Genomic DNA, 14051 nt, shown 5'->3' with positions numbered 1-14051 from the left:
AGGCAGATGCTTAACCAACTGAGCCACCCAGGCATTCCAAAGCACCACTTTTAAAACCCTTGCTACAGAGAGTACAAAGTAAATTACCTCTTTCTGTTTAAATAAATTTGTACACTTTAACTTTTCACCATCCCCTTCTGATGTAGGAATTGGGAATTTAGATTCTGACAGCCTTAGTTCACAACTAGATTTCCCCTTTCACTCTGTTGTGACCTTGGACGTATGATATCCCCCTGCTCATGATAATTGATATATTAGTAACTCTCTAGGTTATTTTGAAAATTTTTACTTTATTTATACTTTGTTTTCATGATACATGAAATGGGATTTCTAAAATAAAAAATTATATTTTACCACAATGAGAATGAGTTTTCCAGTACAAAAGAAATTGTGTCAAACTAACATTTATGAGGGAACACCAGGGTGGCTCTGTCATTAGGCATCTGCCTACTGCTGGGGTCATGATCCCAGGCTCCTAGGATCAGCCCCGCATTGGGCTCCCTGCTCAGCGGGGTGTCTCTTCTCCCTCTCTCACTCCCCCTGCTTGGGTTCCCTCTCTCGTAGTTTCTCTCTCTGTCAATTAAACAAATAAAATCCTAAAAAATAAAATTTTCAAATTTTTTCTATCAAAAAGTGATAATTTTAGACAATGGAGTTTCAACAAGCCTTTTATAAATTCTTCATAAACTACAAGAAAACAATATAAGTCATGACGTTAGGCAGGAAATAAAAGCTTTTAAATTCTTTTCAATATGTGTAAGTTGCATTTCAAACCATTAAGTTTGGTGCTGTGAAGTGGTTGTACTCATTAGTAAACTCAAACTCTCAAATTAGTCTAGGAAAAACTAACATAAACTAAGTTTCTATAGAATATTAGCTCACTAATAAACCAAAAGCAGTAACAAGACATTTCAGAGGTGAGAGTGATCTACAGTATCAATATATCCAATGACTTATGAGGGATCAAAAGGAAGGATAAGAACATGGCAACAATAACAGCTTACATTGAGCTTTTTTTTTTCCTTGCCCAAATAAAACATATTCATTTTGATTGTTGTTTCCTTTGGAATTCTATTATTTTTACTAAGAGCAGCTGAAGTTTCCCTTTAGTATGTACACAATAACTGTCACACTTTAAGGCATCCCTATTGTGCCATGTGCCTTTGGCATATATAAATGCAATTAATTTTGATATATTCCTACTAACGTATTTTTGTTTTTCTTTAGAATTAGTCACAACAGAGAAACTCTCAACTGAGTTTGTTATGGGAAATATTTGTGCATTATCAGCTGTGGGTTAACTGTGATATTTCTGACTCAATGACTATGAAACATACTAACTGATCTAGATTGATGACTGCCATTTACATTAAGTAAGAAATTGTGTTTATACACAAAATGTTTCATGAGTATTGAATTGTAACAGCACCAGGTGGTAGCTATTTATTTCATTAAAATGATCTAGACCACAAATGGTCCCAGAAAAGCTGGGTATCTGCCTGCAAAAGAATGAAACTAAACCTTTACCTCCTACCATACAAAAAATTTATTCAAGTTGTAGTATAGACATAAATGTGGGAGCTAAACTATAAAAATCTTAGAAGAAAATAAGAGTAAAATTTGACATAGGATAAAACAACGGTTTCTTATAAATAATACCAAAAACACAAGACAAAAGAAAAAGAGATAAATTAGCCTTCATTGGAGTTAAAGCTTTTATCCTTTAAAACACACTCTCAGGAAAAGGAAAAGACAGCTCAAAGGATAGGAGAAAATACTTGCAAATTATATACCTGATAAAGGACTTGGATCCAGAATATATGATGAACAACTTAAAAACAAAGAAATAAAACTTAATTTTAAAAATGGGCAAAATATTTAGATAGACACATCAACAAAAAAGATATACAAATGGCAGATAAGTACATGAAAAATTTTCAACATCATTTGTCATTATGGAAATTAAATTCAAAACCCTGAGAGATCACCTCATATCCATTAGGATGTAAAAATTAAAAAGACAGAAAAAAAGAAATTAAAAACAATGTGGAAAATTAGAATACCTCATGGGGAGAGGTTATAAAACTGTGAAGTCACTCTAGAAAACAGTATGGCACTCTTACAAAATGCCAAATACAGTTACCAGATGATTCGACAATCCCACTCACATATATACATCCTCTCAAATTAAAAGCATATGTCCACAGAAAAAGTTGTACAAGAATGTTTATAGCTACACTATAAAAATTGCCAGAAAAGTAGAAACAATCCAAATGTCCATAATCTGAAAAATGGATCAGCAAGATATAACATGCCAATATCATGGAATAGCATTAATAATAAAAGGAAATGAAACACTGATACATTCTACAACATGAATGAAACTTGAAACCATTACATTAAAGGAAGTCAGTTACACAAGTGTACCTAAGGTATCATTCATTCATATGAAAAGTCCATATTAGGCCAATCCATAGAATCAGAAAGCAGATTATTGATTTTCCCTGGAAAGATAGAGGTAAGAATGGGGAGTGACTAAATAAGTATGAGATTTCATTTTGTGTCTGTGAAAATGTTCTAAAATTAGCCAAGGGTGATGATTGTACAATTTTGTGACTATACTGAATACCATCATGTATACCCTAAAAGAGTGAATTTGTGGTATATAAATTATGTCTCAGCAAAGCTATTATTGAAAAAAAAATATATCTAGATCAAGGTCAGAAAACTTTTTGTAATAGGGCAGAGAATAAATCTTTTAGGCTTTGTCAGCTATATACACTCTCTGTCACATACTCTTCTCTTTTATGTATTTATTTTTTCACAGTGTCTTAACAATGGAGAAGCATTCTTACCTAAAATAGTCTGTGGCCCAGATTTGAGCTGTAGTTTTCTTTACTCTTGATCTAGACCATTAGTTCTCAAATTTGTTGGTTACTCAAATAACCTAGAAACTCAAAGGTACAAGTGTCTGAACTCTATCCAGATGTTCTCAAGCAAAATGTAAAGTAGGTCTTGGGAATCTTTACTTTTAACAGCATTCCTATAGGGTTCTGAAGCATGCAGGTACATAAGAAGACTAGAAAAAGCTCATCTAATATATTTATTACAATTGTTATATTCCTGATGGCCCAAATTACCTATCAGCGAGGCTCAGGATATTATCTCAAAAGTGACACACTATATCAGTATTAGGGCTTCTTATTTGCTCTCCACATTTCATAACAGAAAATAATTACTCTTTACATCAAAATTTATATATATTTGTCTTTTCATATTTTCCTTATTTTTTACAGTGAAGATCACATTTTCCTGACAGTTTTCTTTGCCATCATATTAGCATTTCTCAAAGTGTGTATTAAAACTAGTTTTATGAAGTGTTGCAAATAAATTCAGAAAACAAACTGAGGGTTGCTGGGGGGAGGGGGTTTGGGAGAAGGGGGTGGGATTATGGACACTGGGGAGGGTATGTGCTTTGGTGAGTGCTGTGAAGTGTGTAAACCTGGTGATTCACAGAGCTGTACCCCTGGGGATAAAAACATATGTTTATAAAAAATAAAAAATTAAAAAAAAATTCAGAAAACTTTAAATATGACATTTGTAATTGAAAATGTGTAATATCCATTAGTAAATCTACTGTAGATTTCTACAGAAAGAGATCTACTTCACTGTAACATGATGTTTCCTGTATTTTTTTTCCTTCTCATTGAATAGCACCACCTTTCTTTTTAAATACTTGTGTCAGAATCATATACTTGGAGAATTATTTTATTCATTTATTTTGAATGAAATGAATACAGAAGTAGTATTGACATAGATATTATATATTCTTAGAACATTAGACGTAATTACCCCTTCCTTAACACCCATCACCGGGCTAACACATCCCCCACCTCCTGCCCTCTGAAACCCTCAGTTTGTTTTTCCATTGTCCATAGTCTCTCATGGTCTGTCTCCTCCTCTGATTTCCATCCCCTTCATTTTTCCCTTCTTTCTCCTAATGGCCTCCAATGCTTTTCCTTAGGTTCCACATATAAGTGAAACCGTATGATAATTGTCTTTCTTTGCTTGACTTCATCTGCAGTCTAAATATTATTAAGACAAAAGCTGTCAACTTAGTATTCCTGGAGGTATCTGCTGAAAAAGATTAATAGGGAAAAAGCGCATTTATAAAAAATAGAAATATGAATATTAATCTTCTAAGATAGATCCAATTCATTTATCTCTCAACAGGAATCTATGAATTTGAGAGGAAACTAAATATTTTCTGCATCATTGGATAAGGAAAATTTCTTCATCAAGAAAATAACATAGAACTGAAATTATAGTATATCTCATCTTTTTAAAACAAAACTCATTCAGTAAAATTCTCTCAGGGGATCATTCTCTATAAAGAGTGTTGCTGCTTGGATACTTCCAATTTCAGATAAAAATAATAGAGAAATTATATTTAAATTTGGAAATATGCAAGCCATGGAAAAAATCTATGGACACTACTATAAAATTTAAACAAATAAGTAAGCTTTAGAATATTCAGAGGCAATATTTAAATCTCTGGAATAACTACATTAATAGGAAATAGATTTAAACACTTATTTTAGGACATGGAAAACAGAAAGTCTCAGTCATTATTTGTAGTGCAGTTATTTCATTGAATTTTCTCACATTTGGAGAATAATGGCAGAAATTATTTTTTGATATTTATTAATGCAAATAACTATTTCAAATCAGGTGCTTTGTCACACATAATTCCCTAGAGTTAAATCACTACTTGATAATGTATTTAATGTAAAATTACATGGAAAGTTAGCATGAAGTAAACATAAAGGCCCATGTAGAAATATGGGCATTATATAAAATTCTAATGACATATATTTTAATTCTACCAGTCATTTATAAAATGAATACAGAAGTAGTATTGAAATAGATATTATATATTCTTACAACATTTAGACTGTAATTACCCCTTCTTTGCAAAGTTATTGAAAACCTGAGACTTCATGACTAGTTTGCATTACTCATTTAAAGAATAATAAAGGATAAAGAAATTTCTAGATGAAATTTCTTCTCTATTTACTACTTTTACAATCATTTATTGATTCTCTGAGATTTAGAATTAAAACACTTACAGAGCTATATATGACTTTTCATTTTCATTTTCTATGGTAAATAGCATATAATTTGCTCCATAAATATGACTTAAATTGTTTCTGACAATATGGCAGACTAACATGGGTTGCTGGCTTTTCCTCCTTAACCTAAATCTGGAAAATCAAAATTACAAGGACCTGAAAGACAATTGAAAACCTTCTTATGACTTTCTTATGGCTAATTAATACAAATGGCACTGGGGTAGTGGTAAGGTGGGGTTAAAGGACTCTAGGGCAGAAAAAGGTTGAGATCCAGGGAGCAAGTATAGATGGTAAAAATATTTGCCTGTCCTAAGCCTAGTTTAATGGAGAGATAAAATCAGAGGAATAGGGACCTGGGGCCTTGCCAGTGGAAAATGTGTGCAAGAGGTTCAGTAACACCTAATAGAACCTAAGCCTTCCTTCTATTTCTTCCTTCAAATATTAAAGATTAGAGTATTATGCTCCACAAATAAGTGAAACCATATGATAATCTGAGGGTTTTGAAGGGACGGGGGGTGGGAGGTTGGGGTACCAGGTGGTGGGTATTATAGAGGGCACGGATTGCATGGAGCACGGGGTGTGGTGCAAAAATAATGAATACTGTTATGCTGGAAATAAAAAATATATATATAAAAAAAAAAGATTAGAGTATTATATTTAAAGGAGAGAAATTTTAGAAAGGAAAAGGGTCTTAGGCAGAGCTGTCAGTAGAGATCCTAAAGGACAACATTTTATAATGCCTGTGAATAAAAAAAAAGAGTATGAGGCCCAGGCTAACATCAGAAGCTCTGTACTCTGAAATGGTTGCTCTGCCATGTCTATACCCCACATTCAGTAGTGAGGGAAGATCCACAAGCTATAGTCTAGATTTTAGCTTCTGCCCTTGGGTGCATAGCCAGTTGATAACTCCATAGTAATATAACTTTTTTGACAAATACTACTAGACATATATGCTGGCTATCTCAAATAAATTTAAAAGAAGTAATGAATCAAACAGAAAAAAAAGTAAAAAGTAGTCATGATTTAAAATGTTTAGATATAGTGAAAGAACAAAATACTAAATTTGAAAATTATGAATTATATTACAAATATAATAGATAAAATAACAACAGAATAATTAAGCCAAAAGTCATCTGATCATCCTTGTATTACTTTTAAAATTACCTAATAAAATAAAGAAGATTAAAATTAATTATTACATAATTCAGGAATCAATCAAGCTAGTTCACAGTCAAAGAACAAGATTATGTTTGTTTATGGAGTGTAAGGAACAACTGACAAAAACATAAAGGGGATTTTCAGATGATAGAAAACTCTACATCTTGATTATGGTTGTACATACATGGTGCATAGATTTTCTTCAACTCATTTAATTATAAACTTAAGATTTGTACACAATTACTATACATATATTTTACCTCATAAAATACAAATATTAAAAAATTTCAAAGAATTTCATACCAGAATTGATAAAAAGATCGTTAGATATTCAAAGGTAAAAATGAAAACATGACACAAATTGCTTCTAAGAGACAAGGCAATAGATATATGAGTAGGAGGATTGACAGATAGTGAGAAAGTCTCACATAAGTCTCCATGGACTTACAGAAGGAAGGATGAAAAAATGGGAAAGAGGCAAGACTCTAAGAAAAAATGTTTCAGAACAGATGAAAAACTTCAATTTAACTACACAAGAATATAAATCCAAAACAAGGTAATAGAAGATAATTGAAAGTGATTAAAAGAGTATAAAAAGGTGTCAAAGAAAAAAAAGCTTATGTTTAAAGATAAGTTATATTAACTTCTTAAAATCAAAAATACATTCCAGAAAACAAGGAATTTTATCTTCTGTGAAAAAAATACATAAATTCCTAGCTAGAATTCTGTATTCAATACAAATACATTTTTAAAAGATTTTATTTATTTATTTGACAGACGGAGATCACAAGTAGGCAGAGACACAAGCAGAGAGAAAGGGGGGAAGCAGGCTCCCTACTGAGCAGAGAGCCTGATGGGGGCTCGATCTAAGGACCCTGGGTTCATGACCTTAGCTGAAGGCAGAGACTTTAACCCACTGAGCCACCCAGCTGCCCCTACAAATACATTTTAATAGTATTAGAAAAATAGATATTTTAACCAAAGTAAGAGTTTGCTGTCAGCAAAATCTCACTAAATACAGATAAATTCATTAGTGAGTTAAATAATAAAATAAAATAAACAAGAAAATTTATTTCAGATAGAAGGTCAGATTGAAGAAGAAAGAGAGGAAACAAGTTGTCCAGGGAACAAATAGTCACTTTGTAAATTTATGATGATGATAATAATTTTGACATGATTTTATTTATTTTTTCTTAATTTAAGAAAATCAAAACTAAAATTATTTTTTTAATTTTAGTACAATAATTGTACATGCATTGACAAGAGAGGAATGAAAATAAAGTGTTTTGCTTTGTATTTTTCAATCAGAAAGTAAGTAAGGATACTAGCAGGCCCATAGTCACTGATTCACAAATGTCAAAATAAGAAAGTTCTAAAAACAAATATTTTTCTTAAAAAAATTAGTATTCATTTAGTGCCAAATCTTGAGCTGAACGTAGAAGAAATTTAATAGCAATTTTCATTTATCTAATTGCTATTTCTAACTGAATTACTATTAGTTTCACAACATAGTAATAGATTTTTTTTTTAAATTTTAGAAAGATTAGGGGCATCTGGGTGGCTCAGTGGGTTAAAGCCTCTGCCTTCAGCTCAGGTCATGATCCCAGAGTCCTGGGATCAAGCCCCGCATCTCTGTTCAGCGGGGAACCTGCTTCCTCCTCTCTCTGCCTACCTCTCTGCCTACTTGTGATCTCTGTCTGTCAAATAAATAAAATCTTTAAAAAAAAAATTTTTTTTAGAAAGATTACCTCATTCAAGAGAGATGAGAGTCTATCTAAATTAAGCTTCTGTTCACTAGCATTGCTTTTATTTTGTTTATTAAGCTGGGTGCCTCATCCAAGTCTGGATTTGGGCATAGGTTTGGGATCTTTGTAGGCAAACTAAGAATGCTGGAGGAAAGAAAAAACAATAAAGTTTTTGTTAATCAAAATCTTAAAACTTAAGGATGATGAACTATATGCCTAAATACTCCCAAAGAATATTTGCATTCTGGGGATGCCCCAGAGGCCAGCGATCTAGACTGAACGTGTCTTTTTTAAAGGCAGAGTAAAATTCCCTGCACTGTCACTATGCTCAAGGAACAAAGCACGTAGCTAGTCTTTGCCTGCAGATATCCTGGAGATTTGTTCTACACTGGGGTGGGAGACTGGAAATACAAACTGGGGAAATGTTTAAGAATAACAATGAATATGGGGCACCTGGGTGGCTCAATGGCTTAAGCCTCTGCCTTCAGCTCAGGTCATGATCTCAGGATCCTGAGATCAAGCCCCACATCAGGCTCTCAGCTCAGCGGGGAGCCTGCTTCTCCCTCTCTCTCTGCCTGCCTCTCTGTCTACTTGTGATCTCTCTGTCTGTGAAATAAATAAATAAAATCTTAAAAAAAAAAAAAAAGAACAATGAATATTCTGTGGTCTTTCAGGAGTGAGGCCATAAAAACTTGATAAAGTCTCAATCAAAAAACCCAAGAACCCATGCTCAATGGACAAGAATGAAGCAGAGATTTATCAAATATCCTCCAATTTCCATCCAGCAGAGTGTTTGGATTGAAATGACATCCTTGCTCTATCTGTACAACAGACGATTTAGAAAATCTTCCCTGATGAAAGAAAAGAGCATCTGGATTCTCTATAGTAACTTTAAATATACAGTTTAGCATACCATAAAAATTATTAGACATTTAAATAGACCAGAATATGACAGATATTTTAGAGAAAATTAAGCAAAAGCAAATGTGAAAATGGTCAAGAATGTTGATTTAGCAGAAAAAAATGGATAAAACTATGCCTAATACATGAAAAAGATACATAAAATTGTGACTAAAATAGATAAAAGGGAGAATTTTGGAAGAAATTTGACACCTTGAGAATAATCATACCCATACGCTCAAATGGAAAAATTCAATGTCTGAAATAAACTAAAGGTACAGAATTAATAGCAGGTCAACACAAAGTAATAACTAGCAGAAAGAAAGCAAGAGAGCAAGAAAAGAGGGAGGGAGGGAGGGAGGAAAGGAAGGAAGGAAGGAAGGAAGAAACGAAGGAAGTTAATTTGCTGAAAGGAACAAGAGAAAAAAATACAGTAGAAAAGCAAAGTAGCAGTGCAAAAGGGAATTCAAAGAAGTGATTAAGGAAAACTTGTGCAAAACAACTAATTCAAGGTGAGTGAAGCTACTGCAGGATAAAACAAACAAACAAAAAAAACCACACTCTGTATACCATAGCAAAATTCCTGAAATCAAAGGGTTTTTGTTTTGTTTTGTTTTTGTTATCATAAAAAATAGCTAAAAATAAGATACATTGTCCTCAAAAAAACAATTACACTATCACTGACTTGAGATACTGGAAAAATATTCTTTAGCATTGAGGGTGAAAAATTGACACATTTAAAGTTGCTGAGAATTTTAAAGATAAAAGGTACTATAAATGTTATTCTGATAAATGCAATAAATCCTTCATGAGATTGTTCAAAAATAACAAGAAGGCACTGGAAACTACTCTACTGTGGTTGCTGACAAGATATTTGATTCTTACTCCACTATTATTTTTATTTTTTTCAACAAAACTGTGACATCAAAATGGAGTACATAAAAAATTTTAATCAGAGCACAAAAACTGAAAAATAAACAAATGAATAACTTAGGATCATTAACACGCATTATTACAAGAGAGGGAAAAATTTTAAAAGACCAGTCAATTTGGAGGGAAACATTTTTTTTTTTTTTTTAAAGATTTTATTTATTTATTTGACAGAGAGAAATCACAAGTAGTTGGAGAGGCAGGCAGAGAGAGAGAGAGGGAAGCAGGCTCCCTGCTGCGCAGAGAGCCCGATGCAGGACTCGATCCCAGGTCCCTGAGATCATGACCTGAGCCGAAGGCAGCGGCTTAACCCACTGAGCCACCCAGGTGCCCCTGGAGGGAAACATTTTTAACTGATACAATGCATAAGGAACTAAAAGTAAGTCATACAGATGGTGCACACACACACACACACACACACACACACACACAAAATCACAGAAGAAAAAAGGCTAAATATTTGAACATATTTGACAAAACACATTGTGGCAGATGGTTCATAAATGTAATAAAAATTTGTCCAAATGTGTTAGTGATCAGGGCTCTGAAAATTAAAACCCGTCCATTAACTTATCAGAAAAAAATTAAAAATAAAAAAAATGAAAAATGGACAACTTTAGGTTTTGCTGGAGTTTGACTTCCTGTAATATTTATCCACTGGTGGTAGTAATATAAATAACCACTACGTCGCATATTTTAACCATCTCATCTCATGACCCAATTCAGTTCTAACACAAGATATATGACTTAGGTAAATACTTAATGGAGAAGTTTCAAATATGCTCATAGACATGCATTGTTTATAAAAGCATAAAACTGAGAACAGATTATTCGTCATGAAATGGAAATCACAAAAATAAAAGAGATAGATGCATTGCTATATGCTCATCCAACAAATTTGAACCAGTGCCTGGATGAAGGAAATGAGAAAGCTTTGCATATATCTTGGGCTAGAAGCCTTTTAAGCAGAAAGAAGAGCTAAAGTAAAAGTAAAAATGTGACTTCACTTGGCATGTTAAGGACCTATAAAGTAGCCAGCAGAGTGGGAGGGTGAAAAGGTAGAAGAGCAGATCAAAGAGGTAATGAAGAAGAGAAAGTACATATAAATCTATGTAGCTATTCTCAGAAGGGAATTCCTCTATGGTCTGGAGCCATAGTGTGACATTATCTGATTTAAGTTTTAGCAGGATCATTTTAAAACAAAAATTATAGTAGACAAAGATGTAAATGTGTTTCCAAGGGAAATATTTCTACGGCTAATGCAATAATCTTGTTAGGAGATAATAGGGACTTAGAACAGGGTAGAAGACTGCCAACAGAGATATTGAAAAGATGGTCAAATTAGGAATGCAGTTGATGAACAAATATGCAGTATGAAGACTTCGAAGGGTTCAACATATTTAGGCTTATTATCATTTTATTTTCTGAACAAATAAACTCTTGAAATGTGAGTGAGTTAGCACTTGTACATTTCCTGCACACAAATAAGTCTGCTGTGTTTTTTTAATAGATTTTATTTCTTTTAGACAAAGAAAACACATGCCTAGAAGGAGGGGTGGGAGGGTGGGGGGAGGGCCAGAGAGAGAAGGAGAGAAAGTCTTAAGCAGACTCCGCACTGAATTCAGAGCTCATATAGGGCTCCATCTCACAACTCTGAGATCAGGACCTTAGCTGAAATCAAGAGTTGGATGCTCAACCTGTGTATTTTTTTTTTGATCAAGAGACTCTCATCCAAGCAATAAAGCAGGGATCCTGGCCCCTTCCATTATATGACTCTGCTTCTTTACACATGGTCTGAGATTGTCTTCACACAAGCCATCAGAGCACAAAATGTCACAGAGGATTCTAAGTGGTATTAACTATCAGTCAAGGACTTAAACTATGATATACATCACTTTTGCACATGTTCTAATGGCTAAGATTATTAGCATGGTCTCATCTACTAGAGTAGAATTTGGGACAAATTATGGAGAAGGAATAAGTTTGTTAATCACCTAAGTTACTGACTGAACAAAAGTGCGATTTGCTGAGAAGAATACCGATGCAGCTGGGTTTTGTGGGAAGACGTTGGGACTCCCACTTTGGATATGTGAAGCTGTGGAAATATTTTGTCTAGGTGGACATTATTGAGAAGGCACTTGGATGCATGTATCTACAAGTTGGGAACAACCTGGGCAGCTCATTAAACTGGGAGTAGCCAGCACATAAATTATACTTTAAAAAAAAATTTTTTTAAGACTTATTCTTGCATGAGCGTGCAGGGGAAGGGGCAGAGGGAGAGAGAGAGAAAATCCATAAACTGACTCCCTGCTGAGTGCAGAGCATGACGGGTCTCAATCCTGTGACCCGGAGATCATGACCTGAGCCAAAATCTACAGTCAGTTGCTTAACCAACTGAGCCACTCAGGCGCCCCCAGCTCAAAAATGATACTTTATATCACCTACAGAGTGAGCACGAGAATGAACAGGAAGTGAGGGTGACATCCTGAAATGCACTAATGTTGGATCTGAGAAAAATGAGGGTAAAGCAACAAATAAGTCTGGGACAATGGGAGGTTGGTGAGGTCACGTGCAACTGCCCCTCCCCGCTTCTTTTAGTTTTGTCAGTGAAATAAGAAGCAATGTCATCTGTTGAGAGTAAGATTCAAAGAGGAATTATTTGAAGAGAAGAGTATGAATTAGGAAATAAAAAGGCAAGTGAACTACAGAAATACAGTAGTATCCATAGACATCAGCAAGGGCATAATTAATGATAGAGTTTCTAGATTCAAATAAGACTATTCAAGGAGGTTTCCTGTTTGCTTTACAATCCACATTTGACTGTCCTATGGACACAGATTGGGCTTTTTCATGCTTGCATTATGAAAATAGTGCTTTGTGGAACATAGTTGTGGTTGTATGTAAGTGAGATTTTATAATGATGAAATATGGGATTTAAGCATTAAGAAGATAATTTTTTTTTTCCGAAAGATTTTACTTATTTATTTGACAGAGGGAGAGGGATCACAAGTAGGCAGAGCAGCAGGCAGAGAGGGGGAAGCAGGCTCCCTGCTGAGCAGAGAGCCCAATGTGGGGCTCAATCCCTGGACCCTGAGATCATGACCTGGGCTGAACGCAGAGGCTTAACCCACTGAGCCACCCAGGTGCCCCAGCATTAAGACGATAATTTAGATGTCAAAAGATCTAAATTTTTAAGTAGGGGTCTAGGAATTGAATGAATGAAGGTATAGGACAACGAAAGGATGATAGAATTGATAAAGTTTAAATGTAATCCTTACACCGGGGCCATGCTAATCTTCTCTGTGTCATTCCAATTTTCATAGACGTGCCTCCAAAATGAGCACCGGATTGATAAACTTTAGAACTTCACTGCTATGCATAAAAGACAACGAGTCAATGATAAATTATACTTTCGTCATGATGAAATTATTTAACATTATAGTATTTTATTTCTTTCCACATCATTGATCAATACATTAAATGTAATCCCTATAATAGTAATAGAAGGATTTTACTGATGTCTTCAAACAAGTTACCCTAGAAATTTTATGGATGTATAAAGTTCATGGATAGTGATTCTTACAAAATCATAGTAAAAACATTATAGTCCTAAGAATGAAATTAACAAATAAACCAGTATTGAAAGCTTAGTATTAAATGCACATACATATAAGAAATTGTACCATGATAAAAGTGATACCACATACCAGTGGGAAAAGGATGAATTTTTGCCAAGTCATTTGGAAAAAAAGTTATCACTTAGGGAAAAAAATTACCATTTAGAGAAAAACTAGAACTAAACATTTACACTATGTTATGTAGAAAAAATACACTTCAATGACTGTCAAATGGGAGGGAAAAGACTGCCAGTGTAATCAAAGAAAATGCAGGGAATTTAATTCTTACTCAGGGATAGAGATTCACATATTAAACAACTCCCCAAAGAATATATCATAAGCAAAATTATGAATTTGACTATGTACATACATATTAAAAATTTCCGTTCAACAAAACCTCTACTGAATAAGAGAAAGATAACAGTATGAGAGGCACCATCTAAATCGGAAAATGGATTGATCTCTGGAATATAAAAATTATCCTCAATATACTCAAAGTAAATGTTTGAAAATTAGGGATAGTTAATGAACAGGAAATTCATTAGTGGGGGAATCTGTAGAGCAGATAA

The 14051-nt window shown here is 33.8% G+C and overlaps 1 non-coding gene across 1 annotated transcript; it reads right to left on the bottom strand.

Annotated features, from left to right (window-relative positions):
• Positions 1 to 13102: 13102 nt before the first annotated feature.
• LOC116581498 lies at positions 13103 to 13209 on the bottom strand. Its single transcript, XR_004282077.1, has one exon. It is a non-coding gene; the product is annotated as a U6 spliceosomal RNA (small nuclear RNA).
• Positions 13210 to 14051: the final 842 nt, after the last annotated feature.

This window comes from Mustela erminea, chromosome 1, assembly GCF_009829155.1.
Source record: "Mustela erminea isolate mMusErm1 chromosome 1, mMusErm1.Pri, whole genome shotgun sequence".
In the NCBI taxonomy this organism is placed as follows: domain Eukaryota; kingdom Metazoa; phylum Chordata; class Mammalia; order Carnivora; family Mustelidae; genus Mustela; species Mustela erminea.
This window is presented reverse-complemented; position numbering and strand designations above follow the sequence as displayed.